The sequence below is a fragment of the Ambystoma mexicanum genome, chromosome 3q, assembly GCF_040938575.1.
Source record: "Ambystoma mexicanum isolate Mex_15411 chromosome 3q, UKY_AmexF1_1, whole genome shotgun sequence".
Lineage (NCBI taxonomy): Eukaryota > Metazoa > Chordata > Amphibia > Caudata > Ambystomatidae > Ambystoma > Ambystoma mexicanum.
Window position 1 is genome coordinate 1,074,190,674 of NC_090926.1, and position 14,964 is coordinate 1,074,205,637.

A 14,964-nucleotide genomic window follows, 5' to 3' on the forward strand; every position below is an offset into this window, starting at 1 on the left:
AGCCGTGGATTATGGGAGATGTGGTCTCCGTTCGGGGTAGTGGCAAACCGTGTCTTTATTGATGTACATATGTTTAGGGTAGTTTGTCGAGAGTGTGTGGGAATGTTGTGTTGGCAAGGGCAAATGGGCACGGTCCGGTCGCGGGTTGCATGCTTTGTGGCATGGCAGTTTCGAATGATTTAATATCCTTAATGGGGATTGAGATGGTGGTAACATGCATCCATTGTAGTTTTGATAAATTCCTAAGGCAATGTTGACGACGTTTCCTTGCCTTTGGGTGGGGGGATGGGGGCATCTTCACATGCACAGGGCGCATCTTCAAAGCAGGGCGAAGGACGGAACATTGTCAGCGCCGGGCGGGATCTGTGGTACTGTGAAGGAACTTGGGCCCTCCAGCATGGTGCCATGCAACAGGGGTTGCAGTTGGTACAATGCGTTTTTACATTATGGCGAGTGTTTAATCGCCATTTGCGTTCGGCAAAAATATCGGTGCAGGGCGGCATCTGAGAAGCCAGGTGAGTTTCCGATTCGTTGCAGATGGTCAGCTCTTAGGCTCCACATTGGAGAGGTGGGAAGATTCAGAAAAGCGAATCTGCCCACACTAAACTATTTTGCAATGGCAGATTCACTTTTGTGAATCAGCCTGCCCACAGAATGGAGGCAGCTTTTTGTCTAATATGAAAATGGAACTTCCTGCTGCCCCAGACAGAAGCTCTGGTGTTTGTAATAGGGCAGCCATCATTAAAGGGTTTGCCCAGGGTCAGACTGGGGCATAAAATGGTCTCAGACACAAATTACAAAGTGTCTCACAATTACAAAGGGCAATTTATCCAGGTGTGAGTTTTTGGGATAGCATTTTCTGTAAAGTCGTGAATTGACGCGATTCATGGATGATGGTTTGAGGGACACTTTTTTGAAGGCGACGGGTGGGCCACTTTTTTTGAGGCGACGGGTGGGCCACTTTCTTTGGGTGTCCGGGCCTATTTCGTGTCCCAGTCCGACACGGATACTGCAACAAACTTTAATGTGTTTTGGAGCCAAGAAACAGAACCGTCTATGTGAACTGTTGGAAAAGAGCAATATTATAAGAGCTAGGAAGTATCCCAAGGAATTGTGTTGTTTTGAAAAGCTGGACTCATTGAACTCTTGGGGAAGGGATCCCCTATGCCTTGTGAACTGTTTTGGGAAGCTGATTGCAAGCCAAGAGCCGGAAGAAGCTCTGAACTTTACTTTGAACACTATTCATTTTGATGCTGACATCCCTACACATTGTATACAGTTAGTTAGATGTCAGGGCAAGTATATGATTTGGACACACACACATTTGCTTTGGACTTCATGGCACAGACTGTCATTAGTTTTCTTTAGGTAGGGAAATCCCACTTAGTATAGGGCAAGTTAGGCCTTACTCCATCCTGCATTTTGAGTTAAATAAAACCTTGAAGATAAAACTTGACTCTGTTGTCTGTGTCTGCTTCATGATGCCTTCACAGACATTGTAATTGTAATTGGTTATTTATAACTATTCTATTCTATAGAATATTGATAGAGCGCCAACTCGCCTGCAGGCCTCAGAGCACTAATATACTATACAGACATAAAACAGAAGAAGAATGATGCATTGAGGGGCAAGAAGAATCAAACCAGAGTGAGGTACAGGCAAGAAGTAAGACTAGATACCTCCACCATCAAATAAGTATGTTTTGAGTTTTTTTTTAAATTGTGCCAGTGAGGACAGTTGACTGATTGCTAAAGGAAGGTTATTCCAGACTCTTGGGCCCCATCATCTAAGGCTCAGATCACCAAACGTCTTGAGTTTGGTGCGAGCTTGCGCAAGTAGGTCTCTGTCATTGGATCGCAATGCACGCCTACACGGCGGTCTGTTAATTCGAGATTTGATGTAACTGGGAGCATTCCCTGCAAGGTATTTATAAACCATGCAGGATGCTCTAAAACAAATCCTCTGCTGTATCAGCAGCCAGTGCAATTTTCTCCAGGCATCCGAAACATGTTCCCGTCGTCTGATGGCAGAGGTGGCTCTAACAGCCCTGTTCTGAGAAACTTGCAATTTCCTGATATTTGCCTGCGTTGTTCCTACCAGAAGCCCATTACAATAGTCAAGCCTGGAGCTGATGGTAGCTGCAGCTAGCAAGGCTCTATTTTCTTCCGACAAATATGGCCTAATCTGCCACAGGAGCTAGGTCATGTAGGTGCAATTGGAAGTCACATAGTAGACATGTATCTTGAAGTCAAGGTGGCTATCAAAGATTACTCTTAAGGTTTTATCATGGCTAGACACCAGAATTCTGTCCCCTACAATGAGAAAGGCCTCATATTGTGATCCTAAAATCTTGAGTTTAGCTGGGCTTCCAACAATAAGGAGCTCGGTTTTCTTGTTATTCAGCGCCATTGAGTTTTTTTCGCATCCAGTCTTTGATAGATTCCAACACCCTGCTGATGAGAATCGAATCTGCGTCCTAGTCGCCAAATAATTCCAGGACAATCTGGGTGTCATCTGCGTAATTTGCATGTTTAACACCCATGCAGTAAGTCAAATAAAGGTTTGGAGTAGATATTATATAGCAGAGATGATACACTAGACCCTTGTGGAACCCCACAGCACAAGAGAACCTCTTTAGACTTGTAATCACCCACAGCTATTTTAGCTCTCCTGGGACCCAAAAAAGATCTAAAGCAGTTGGCAGCGAATTGTGGACATTTACCATCCTTATTTAGCCTGTCTGCCAGATCAGGTCTACGAAATCAAATGCGGTCGACAGGTCTAACAGTAGCAGCATAGCCAGTATGCCTAGGTTGACCTCCTAACACGCTTAATACCCAGAGAACAAGCTAATGTAGCGAGGAAAGGTGCCACAGATGCATGAGGCAGTACCCTAAAGAGCTCTGACAAATGCAGCTTGAAATGTGCGTCATAAGACAGCTGACTGACAACATTGGGGCAGTTGCTGTGGGCCCCTTTCAACTGAAATGGCTGAAAGGCCCTGATGGAACTCCAAACCTAAGGAGAATACTGACACTCAAGGATATGGCATAAGATAAATGTAAGCATTTTGTAAACTGTAGGGTGATTGCTCCTGCAACCTTTACTGTGATAAGCTGTGCTTGTTCTCCCACCTCTCGCTCACACCCTCTGTGCTCCATCCTATCATACCCCCTTTCAGACCTGCCTTACAGAGAGCCGAAACCCCCAAGTCTGCCTTCTTAACATCATTAGGATTCCAAGTCTTTAATAAAGGCAACAGTAGCCAGGGCATTACAGGTTGGCCTCACTCATGCCATCAAACAGGTGGTTTGGGGAAGGTTCTTTGCAAGCATATTCATTTTCTTTATTTTTTTATTTGTGTAACATGGTTTAATTTTAAAACCGTGAAACATTTAATTCATCATAAAACATTTTCGTTCCCGTTTTATCTTAAAAACACAGTTCTACTAAAACTTCACCAATAAAATCATAATAATGTTACCAGTTCTTCAATTAATTCCACTTAAACCTAAGCCTTTCTCATTTAGTCATCTTAATTTCCTTAAAAGCATTATAAAGTGCAATCATCATTGATATGGAGCAGTGATCAGAGAAGAACCTTGCCCAAAGACATTCCCAAAGGCATAAAAACTAGGTCCTGAAGAAATGTACCAAGATATTTTATTTGCAATAGGTTTGCACACGAATGGAGTGTTTCACCCTCCAACATACAAAATTGACAAGTCGACTTTGTCAACCGAATTTCTTTCCATCTTAACTGGTTTACAGTGTTGGGCAACATGGTTAACCTAAGCCTAAGGATAGTCCTGGCAAATCTCCAGCCTGCGATGACTTCTCGCTAAATCTTTGTAATGTTTGTAACCGTTTAGTGTGTTTCAGGTAAGGCCTGCCTCCAAAGGCATCTTTTGCCACTTCTTGGGGTCTCTATTATTTCTGCCATGCTCAGATTCATTCTCTCTATTTCCACTCATAACCAATGGTTTGGCTATTTTGGAAGAGTTTAGACTGAAATCACCAAACAATTAATATGATGGAGGATTAATGCATTTTTCACAGAGGAAGATTTTTTTCCATACGATTTTCGTATTCATGGAAACTATCCGAAGCTCATAGCGTGTCGCTGTAATGGCCACTGATTGGGGAAACCCTAAAGCACCTCTCCATATTTTACCATCATTACGTCCAAATCAAAGTCTTCCAGGTGGTGATAGATTTCCAGCCCATATTGTATTGTATTGTATTTGTTATTTATATAGCGCCCTTTCCCCAATTGTACATTTTTGCTTCATAGAACTTGAGGAGTGACTTCAATGAAACCTTTCCAAACCTACTAAGAAAGTGCTTCATCTGAGCAATCGATCATTTAACTTTTTGCATCACGGAATGAATTATCGACTGTCTTGATAACTTCATAAATATTTGAAAGACCAGATATTTGAATTCTTGGATTTAGTCAATGACCCTGGTTAAGGGTCCGCTAATCTATTTCCCTCCCGATTTTCTAACAATCACAATTTTTGTTTTGGTCACATTTACGGTCAAATTGTTTAAACAGGCATATTGCTCAAAAGGGTTCCATATCCGGCAATGCCTACTTTGGTACAGTCAAATAACATGATGTCAGCATATGTGACCCACACATTTTTCTTTTGAATACACTACAGGGGAAATTAATGTAGATTTTTCAATGACCTCCCCCATGTCAGCTATACATACATTTAAAAGGAGAGGGGCAAGGACACAGCCTTGAAGTAGGCCATTGTGAATGTGGATTGCTCTTGTGGTGTTTCCTGCTTGACTTAACCATACTCTTAAGGTGATGTTTGTGTGGAGTTGTATAATTACGCTGAGAAGGTGATTTGGAATTCCCCAACTCGCTAATTTACTCCAGAGTAAATTTCTGTCCACCTTATCAAAAGTTAATGAGAGATCCACACTCACAATGAATATTACAGGAACTACTTTTGGCCATTTCAATTGCTGAAGATAATCCATCACTATACCTGCCATTGTTCCAACCCCTGCTCTAAATTCAATTTGATTTGTTTTAATCACCCCACTAGACTCGGCCCACAATCTTCACTCTTTCCAAATTAAAGATGCAAATAATTTTTAGTCGTCGTCCAACAGATCGATTGGTCTATAATTGAGCCGGTTGCATTTATTCCCCTTTTTTATAAATGGGCACCATGTTTGCTGTTCACCAAGTAGCTGGCGTTGTAAGTTGGGAGATAATAACACCAAACAAATCAAACAGTATAGTAACCCAAAAAGATGGATCAAATTTGAGCACCATGTTACAAAGTCCATTCGGACACAGGGCCCTGGAGTGACTACAGTTTCTAATCAATAGCTCAACATAAAAAATATAAAAATTAATATTCCAACTGACTGGATCATCTAACATTTTTTTAGGTGTATTCAAAGGGGCACGCAGAGCCTCAAAATGGCTAATCCACTTCATATCTGAAATGGGATTTTCTTGGACACAGTTGTTGACGTTTTTACCTGAATTGACTAACTTCCAATAGTTAATGTCAGATTTGTGTGTCAGTTTTTTAGCATGACTTCCCCTTTTGACTGATATAGTGTGGAGAGTTGGGCTTTGACCCTGTTTTTATATTTCTGCCTTTCATGCTTGATCAGCGCTCATTTGATCAAGCTGCCACCCTTTCCTTTCATGTGTTTCCTTATTTTTAATCTCATTTCTCGTTTAAATGTTTGAATCGCTTTATTAAAAGGTTTTGTCCTATGAGAAATCGAGAAGGTTGGAGGACCACAGTCAATTGAAGAATTATAAATAAACCCAGGGAGATTTGTCAGAGTACAAGCATTTTTATCTTGACAACTCTACTCATTTCAACCATTTTTCCTTTATTGCTTCAGTGAATTCATTAACCAGATTATTTTACCCAAAAAGTCTGTTTTTGCCATTATTCACAGAAACCTGAAGACAAATGGGAATCTGTAGCCTGACAAAAGATCCCAGGAGTATGCCTTGGTCACTAGGAGTTCCATCATAGATTTTAAAGTGACAGCAGAACTTGAACAGATTTTCCATCACAAATACAAAATCTATTCTAGAGGATTGAGTGCCACGATGTCAAGTGCAGTTGCCCTCCAAATGACCTTCAACCTGACCATTCAGGGAAATTAAGTCCCATTGTTCAACATTTTGTGCCCAGGCTGACCCTTTTTTACATTTATTTGTATTCCCTCCAACAATTTGGGGCATATTGTTTGTCACTTGTAGTCACCTGCATTTAAATCGCCCACTATGATGATGACATTTATTTTCTGTCTTCCATGCCAATCCACAAAAATATTGTCTAGTCTTGCCATTAATGTTGTGGGTCATTGCCATATAATTACAATAAACATTTGTGATCAAGAGTTCAGTATTGTCCCATCGTGCGGATATTCGTACAGCCTGTATAGATGGAGGAAGGTTTATTACAACCACAGCATTCTTGGCTAGTTTTGAATTTACGGCCACCATTAAGCCACCTTGTGGTGTCCCAAATAACCCTCCCAATACTAGTTCTTGAGTGACGATATACCTGTCTAATGTCACTGGGTTCAGCGAAAAAGTCTTTTGTAGCATAATCAAGTCAGCTCCATCCGATTTTACAACTGCATTATTCGGCTGGGTTAGAGGGAAGAAACCACAAGTATACCAACTACGGAGGTTAAAAACCTGGCCTCTTTACTCTTCCATCTGGGTTAGTAACTGTTGGGGAATTTGCCACCCATAACCAATCTTCAACAAATGGTGCTGTTTGCAAGTTGTCATTCATCATGACGACTCTTCTAGATGGACCCAGAGCCAATGAGCATGTTACTGATAGGGTCGGAAGTTCTCTTGTTTGCATACTGGCTCAGCGGTCAGGTACTTTAAGGACGTAAAGACACAGGTCATAGTCTCTTGATCTGATTGATGCAAAGAGGTATACCTTGACTAACGGTGATCGTATGTCCAAAACTGCCACGTCAAGTTTACTGTCTAATATAAGTTCAACACAGGCTAGATCTCGCGACGAGATGTTTCTTAAAGTTGGTATATCATGAAAAAAGTCCATAATTGTATTTTGGTTCATAACCACGTTTCTATCAACAGGGAAAACTAGTTCCAAAATGAACCAAATTGTTTTTTTTATTCTGTCTTTCAAGGTTCATACATGATTTACCTTTAATGTTAAGTAAAGTCCTGTATCAGATCTTTTCGTCAATAAAACCCTGTCTTGTATTGATTTATCTCGAATGTTCGCTGTACCACTATCAGACCTTCCTGACTCTACCATGATGTTGTGAAAAGCTTTTTGCATGACTCCATCGCCCTGGGTACTTCGGTATCATGAGCCTTCTTATTCTTATTCTTATTCTTATTCTTCTGGGGAGATTAATTTCCAATGATGATCACCTGGTCTATCACTTGAGTTCTCCTCTCACTTATAGTTCCCTTATTATTTATAGGCTTCTTTGATTTTTTTAGATTTACCAAAAATAGGGGCAATGTTATCTGTTCTCCTGACCCTTTCATCCACGAGGGAGGATTCTGGGTCAGGTATTCTTATTACCGGAGAGTCCGCAACGGTAACGGCTCGCAAGAACTTTGTTGAAGAACTCTTATTCAGCCATTTAATTTTTGGGTTTTTCATTTCCTGGTCTCTTTACCACGATTACCTCTTCATTTATGAGAATCCTCATGCAGAGTACCACAAGGATCATCCTTTTCCCCCTTATTATTCAACGTTTACCTGGCCTAACTAATTAAGATCATTAAAAGACACAGGGCCTCATTAAGGCTTTGGCGGTAGCCATGCCGCTATTGGCGGCATGGCTACCTTCAAAACCGGGTCCGGGTTCCCAGAATGGGGAATTACCAGGCCATTCCGAGTTTGGAGGGCCCAGTAATTCCTCCCTCAGGCAACCCGGACACGGACCTTCCCCATTCCAATTCGAGCCCCCATAATACTCAATGGGAATGGATGCAGAGAGCTAACAACGGGCCGATTACGACCGGCCCGTTGTTAGCTCCCTGGTAACGAGGCCCACAGCCTCATTTGCTACAACTACGATGATGACACACAAATGGTCTTCAAAATACAAGACACACAAGAAGAAAACACACCATTAGAGAGCTGCCTTCATGAAATCTATCTCAAACTCAACCCAGGCAAAACAGAAATAATGCGCATCTCTAAAAATTGAGAAAACAATCACTACATACCCAGGCCAACAGAACTTGGTACAACTCAGCCCCATCGACGACTGTAAAAAAACCTGGGAATCCTGATGGACAACAAACTAACTCTAGAGCCACAAGTAAATGCTCTAATCAAGAAATGCTTCTTTCTCCTGCCAGCAGTGAAAAGGATGCTACCATTCCTCTCATTCACCAACAAAACAATCACTGTCATTGCTCTCATCATGTCCAGAGTAGACTACAAAAACAGCCTATATCAAGGCATTCCAGAACGACTTCTAAAAAAACTCCAAGGCATACAAAATGCGGCGGCCAGACTGCTCCTCCAACTGCTGCGAAGAGAACACATCACACCAACTCTGAAAACGCTACACTTGCTACCAGTAAAACAGCAAATAAAGTTCAAATCAATGTGCATAACACAAAGAGCAATCACGCAAGGTGCAGAGTTCCTAAGAGAGATAATAAACGTCTACCATCCAACAAGACCACTCAGATCTAACAGCGACATCCGTTTGGAACCAAAATCATTCAACAAAAGAACATTCAGAGGATCCTCTTTCTCTCACCTTGCCCCAAAAACCTGGAACGAGCTACCAAAGAACATACGGAACACAAGAGTTCACCTTCTATCTTGGCTCTTCACCCCATAACTGGAAGGAATGCCTATGGGGTACATACACAGCTGAAACAATACTCAGAGAGGGAACCGACCTTCCCTATCTCCATAAGATAACTTCCATAAACAGAGGGAGGGGAAGAACAATCTACGGCATATCACTCTACTAATAGAAAGATAGATAAGTTAGAATCATACTAAAGAACGATTATGGAGAGATCAGGAGGGAAGGGTAAGTATGACATGTCAACAACACCTTAGTCGACAAAGCAAACATAGGCAGCAATGGATCACCGACAAGGAAACAAATAGGAAGGGAGCGGATGACTGTAAAATATACAGCACCAGAACCAGAGTGGGGGACAGTGCGTGCCTCAACTTGGTACACAAAGGTCAGAAATAGGATAGGTGGAACCTTGCCATCCCACCACACCTAACAATTAGACGGACAGACTAAAAATGCCAACTCCATAGGACAATTAGATACGTTGAACAAGAAATACAAAGAGTAAGAGACATAAAACCCCCTAACCCAAAAGATCTAAACTGGTGAACTCATCCTTAATCTCTTTCGAGGGTGGCGTGCCAGGTCCCATATTAGGTCAGGTTCCAGAATTAAATCAGGATCCACTTGTTGAATATCCAAAGTATCACAATTATTCCAGGTGGTGTTTTGGCGTTCAAGTTTCATGTCAAGGGATTCTTATTTATCTTTGATGTCCACAAGCATTTGTGTATGGGTTGTAACCTGTTCCTTAATGAACCCTTTCACCCTTTCTTCCATGTTTTTATCTATGTTTGTATCTAGAGAGTCTCATTTGGCCTTGTTTTCAGCTAGCATTTGTGTATGCTTTTTAACATCTATCTTAATGATCTCAAAGACAATCACTAAGGAGTTTAAAACATAATTCAATGTAGATAGAGTTCCCTCTTTGCCTTCTGATGCCCGAGTATGATTGTTCCGCGTCTTGGAGGAACGGGAAGATGATCATATGGCTATGTCTATTTCATAGGACTTTGTGATGCAAATGGGGCTGGGGTATCTGATAGGGCATTCCTAGACATAGGACGACTTTCAGCCCTCAATTCACGGTCTCTGCTTGGCTGCAGCTCAATTTCCGGGATTTCTTCATTCCTGGTACCCCCTTAGTTGTTAATTCCCTTGTATATTGTCTTTAATGCTTGGGAAGCCCGATACTGGAATTATCCGCAAGTCTCCTGAACTTGCACTTCTTCCCTGCTGCAAGAAATCCATAATTACTTTTCTTTTTTATAGTAGTAGATGACGGCGTATAGCCAAACTACATTTGAGGGGCCGTCAACATAGAATTTTCTCTTGTGCCATCATCATGCTGCTGTCAGAAACAGGATCAGGACAGTTAAAAAATACAGACCCCGGTACTTCAGAAGGTACTCATTATTTTTCTACGATGTCTACTTCTGTAGCACGACGGTCATCTTGTAAAGCAAAACTCATTAAATAGTACATTCTATTTCGTTTTAATGTGTCAATTTCTTCGCCCCACTTCGTCTTTTACCAAGCCCTGGTCGTTTTAGTGTTGTACCAAAAGGAGCTATGTTAGCTCCACTAGTCACCAACTCCCAATGTCAAAGATTACAGTTTGTAAAATCAAATATTTACTCACAGATTTCCTCTGAGATTGGCTTTGAATAAGGCACAGAGGAAGGATTCACTTACTGGATCGACTAACCACCAAACTAACAAACTGCAGCGCACTTTGCCTCGCACTCCACCATGCACATGCTCATACGGTGTGTGGTGTTTTTGAACTTTTCTAGGGAAGGCTAATCTCACTCAGTGCTCAGCTCCAGCAGGGAAAAGCAAAGGAGCAGCTCTCCCAAAATTTCGTTTTCTTCATTTTGATCTGTTGATTTTTGTAAGGCATATGCAATAACATTTTCTTCCTTTGCTGTGTTTCTTTCTATTAGCGTCATGTTCTTAATAGTCCCCTGACAGTGAATCATTACACTCATGAATTCCATGCACGCTTAGGCGAGTTCATACCTTGTGATCGACACCTCTTGTCCTAAACAGAAGTGGCAAGACTCTTTTTAATCATGCATGGTCGACCGGTCTGCGAGTATGTGCTAATGGTTTGCTTAAAGTACAAACAAGCTGATACAAACGCACACATCCTGCTGTTGTGTTTGTGAATAATACCATGCCTTATACTGAAACATAGAAGCGATGATTGCAAGACCAGAAGTGCATGCGCCTCATTCACTCAGATGTAAAAGCAGTGCACGTTTCAAGCAATTTCTATAGTGCCTAAGCCCTCACTCTTGAGGTTAATTATCTTTTCTGTTTGTTTCTGTTTTAATTGTAACTGTGTCAGTATTAACTACACAACAAACACAATGCTTTAGTAAAGAATGCTAATCAGGATTGAGTTTGCCAGAGGTTACCAGTCAACCGTCGTGATGCCACCTCTGTCCACAACAGAGCCCGTGAACGAACAGCCCCTGTTCTGGCTCTACCCTCCTTCCCACCACACTACCCAGCCCGGCAGCCCCTGTCATTGAGTGGCCAATTTCCCACTAGCCGGACACTGCTCACCCAATATGGCCGCACTGGCAGTTAACTGGGTTTACTCTCAGTATGTCTCAATCTTTCTAATTGTTCCTAAGTGTATCTATACACTCTCTCGCACTTGCCCCGGGCCCTACACCCCGTCCACACTCATTGCACTTGAGAAATTAACCCACGAGAGTGGCTCTCTCTGTACTTACCCCGATCTCAACTGATCGGGTGCACTTGATTCTCCCCCTCCCTCTGACCGTCTGCGCAATTGTTCGATCCATACGAACCACACCTAAGATCATCTGTTCTGTTCTCCCTTGTCTTCTCCCCTTAATTGCACTGTTAAAACTGCAGAATTGCTGTCAGGACTATTTGCTGTATCCCAACTGTTAAATGTATTTCTTATGCACTTACTCTGCCTGAGCAGAAAATTATTATCGTCCCAGAAATTCAAGGGCTCTGAGTAACTGTTGTTTTTCCCCCATATTCCCACCTTTTTTGAGCGCTTTGAAACACTTGCCTATGTATAGGCGCTATATAAATAAACAATACCATACCATACCATACCTATCTCTATATTTTACTTGCTCCACGTTTTCAATCACGGCAGGTCTCCATCTATGTCGGATGAATACAGCACGTTCAATTTAATGAAAATGGCTGTACATTTCTAGCATCTCACTGAGGGGAGCTTGCATATCTCATTGAGGTGGGCTTGCATACCTTAATGAGGGCATCTTGCACATCTTACTGAGGGGTGCGCGCACATCTCATCGAGGTGGGCTTGCACACATTAATGAGGGCATCTTGCACATCTTACTGAGGTCAGCGCGCACATCTCATCGAGGTGGGCTTGCATACCTTAATGAGGGTATCTTGCACATCTTACTGAGGGGAGCGCGCACATCTCATCGAGGTGGGCTTGCATACCTTAATTCGGGCATCTTGCACATCTTACTGAGGGGAGCGCGCACATCTCATCGAGGTGGGCTTGCATACCTTAATGAGGGCATCTTGCACATCTTACTGAGGGGTGCGCGCACATCTCATCGAGGTGGGCTTGCACACATTAATGAGGGCATCTTGCACATCTTACTGAGGTCAGCGCGCACATCTCATCAAGGTGGGCTTGCATACCTTAATGAGGGTATCTTGCACATCTTACTGAGGGGAGCGCGCACATCTCATCAAGCTGGCCTTGCACATCTTAATGAGGGCATCTTGCACATCTTACTGAGGTCAGCGCGCACATCTCATCGAGGTGGGCTTGCATACCTTAATTCGGGCATCTTGCACATTTTACTGAGGGGAGCGCGCACATCTCATCGAGCTGGCCTGGCACATCTTAATGAGGGCATCTTGCACATGTTACTGAGGGGAGCGCGCACATCTCATCGAGCTGGCCTTGCACATCTTAATGAGGGCATCTTGCACATCTTACTGAGGGGAGCGCGCACATCGCATGGAGCGCGCACATCGCATGGAGCGCGCACATCTCATCGAGGTGGGCTTGCACATATTAATGCGGGCATCTTGCACATCTTACTGAGGGGAGCGCGCACATCTCATCGAGCTGGCCTTGCACATCTTAATGAGGGCATCTTGCACATCTTACTGAGGGGAGCGCGCACATCTCATCGAGCTGGCCTTGCACATATTAATGCGGGCATCTTGCACATCTTACTGAGGGCAGCGCACACATCTCATCGAGGTGGGCATCTTGCAATTCTCACTTAGGGGAAGCTTGTACATCTCCCTGCGGGAAGCTTGCACCGCTCACTGATGGGAGTTAGCACTTATTACTGAGGGAAGCATGCACATCTCAGTGAGGGGAACTTGCACATCAGACTGAGGAGAGCTTGGGGGGAGCAGCTTGCGCCTCACACTAAGGGGAGTTTCCACATCTCACTGAGAAAGCTTGCACATCTCACTGAGGTGAGCTTGCACATCTCACTCATTGGCGCTTGAACATCACACTCAGGGGAACCTGCACAACCTAGTAAGGACGGCTTGCCCAGCACACCCAGGGCAGATTAGCTTGCACATCACACTGTGATGAGCTTGCCATCAAACTGAAGGAAACTTGCACATCTCACTGGTGGAAGCTTGCACATCTCACTGGGTGATGCTTGCACATCTCACTGAAGGTATCTTGCACATCTCACTTAGGCAAGCATTCCAGTCTCACTGAGAGGAGCTTACCAGTCTCACTAAAGGGAGCTTGCACATCTCACTGAGGTGAGGAAAGTTTCACATGTCAGTGAGGTGACTTTGCACATCACACTGAGGAGAGCTTTCACAACTCACTAAAGCAAGCTTCTTTATTTAATTTATGTATGGGGTATTTATAATGCGCCTATACACAATGGGCCTCATTACGAGTCCGGCGGTAACCAGGCGGTAAAACCACCTGGTTACCGCCAGACTCGGATTACCATTCCGCCTCCGTGATTCCCGGAATTACCGGGGCATTACAACCCCGGTTTCCCGGAAATCACGGAGGCGGAATGGTGTTAATCCCCATTCCCATTGAGTCCTTTGGGACTCAATTGGAATGGGGATCATGGAAACACCGGCAGCATCTCGTGATGCTGCCGGTGTTTCCTCGTCCGCCTGCAGGCGGGCGGTGTTAAACCCGCCAGGTCAGACCTGGCGGGAACATCACCTCCCACCTGCAGGAGTCGGGATCAGGCGGTCCGGAAACAACGGTGGTGGCGGGTTTACCGCCACCGTTATTTCCGGACCGCCTTTTTTGTAATAAGGCCCAATGTGTTTCAAGGCGCAAAAAGACAAGGGGGGAACAAGGATGACAATCAAAAACGGTCCTACTAGGCCTTGTGACATTCAGATCGGGCAAGAGCACTAACAAGAAGTGCAGGGGACAGGGGAGTTAAGCCATGTTGTTAGTGGCCACATGGATGCAGGCTTGGATATAGGCCCTCTTCTTCGGGCAGATGGAAAGTCTGTATTGCCTTTGGAGCAGGCAGCAGGCCAGTTAGTCAGAGGATGTTCTTGAAGCCTACTACTTCAACACAGCAGCTCTGCACTTGCATTTCAGAGAGGCCAGGTCGAAGTCATACCAGGTGTTGTGCTTGGAGGCAGGCTTCATGTGGATCCTCATGACAGGAGCAAGGTTGTCCAGAGTGTTGGAGATGGAGAGTTGAAGGTTAGTAAGGGCTGTGTCAGTGTGAGTGTCAGTGGCAGGAGTTGGAGGAGGAATGACGTGGCGGCAAAAGCAGCAATTGACACTCATTTCATAGGTCGAATGACGGAGAAGGAGACTGGCAGTGCAGGTGTGGGCTTAGCCGGGGACCCAGGAGGTCCAGGTGAGAGCAGAGCATGATCAGTCCAGGAGAGAGGGGTAGTAAGAGGGTTGGAGATGGGGATGTCTGCAGAGATGAGAGCATCCAAGGAGTGTCCGACTGAGTGCGTCGACCAGAGGGAAGAATGGAGAGGGAAAGAGAGTCACAGATGTTGCGGAAGAGTCCAGAGGCCGCATCAGGGGAATCAAGGTGAAAATTGAAGTCTCTGAGGAGGAGAAGCTTGGAGGTGGAGGCCAGGAGAGAAAAGGTGAGGTCAGGCCACTCTGAGAG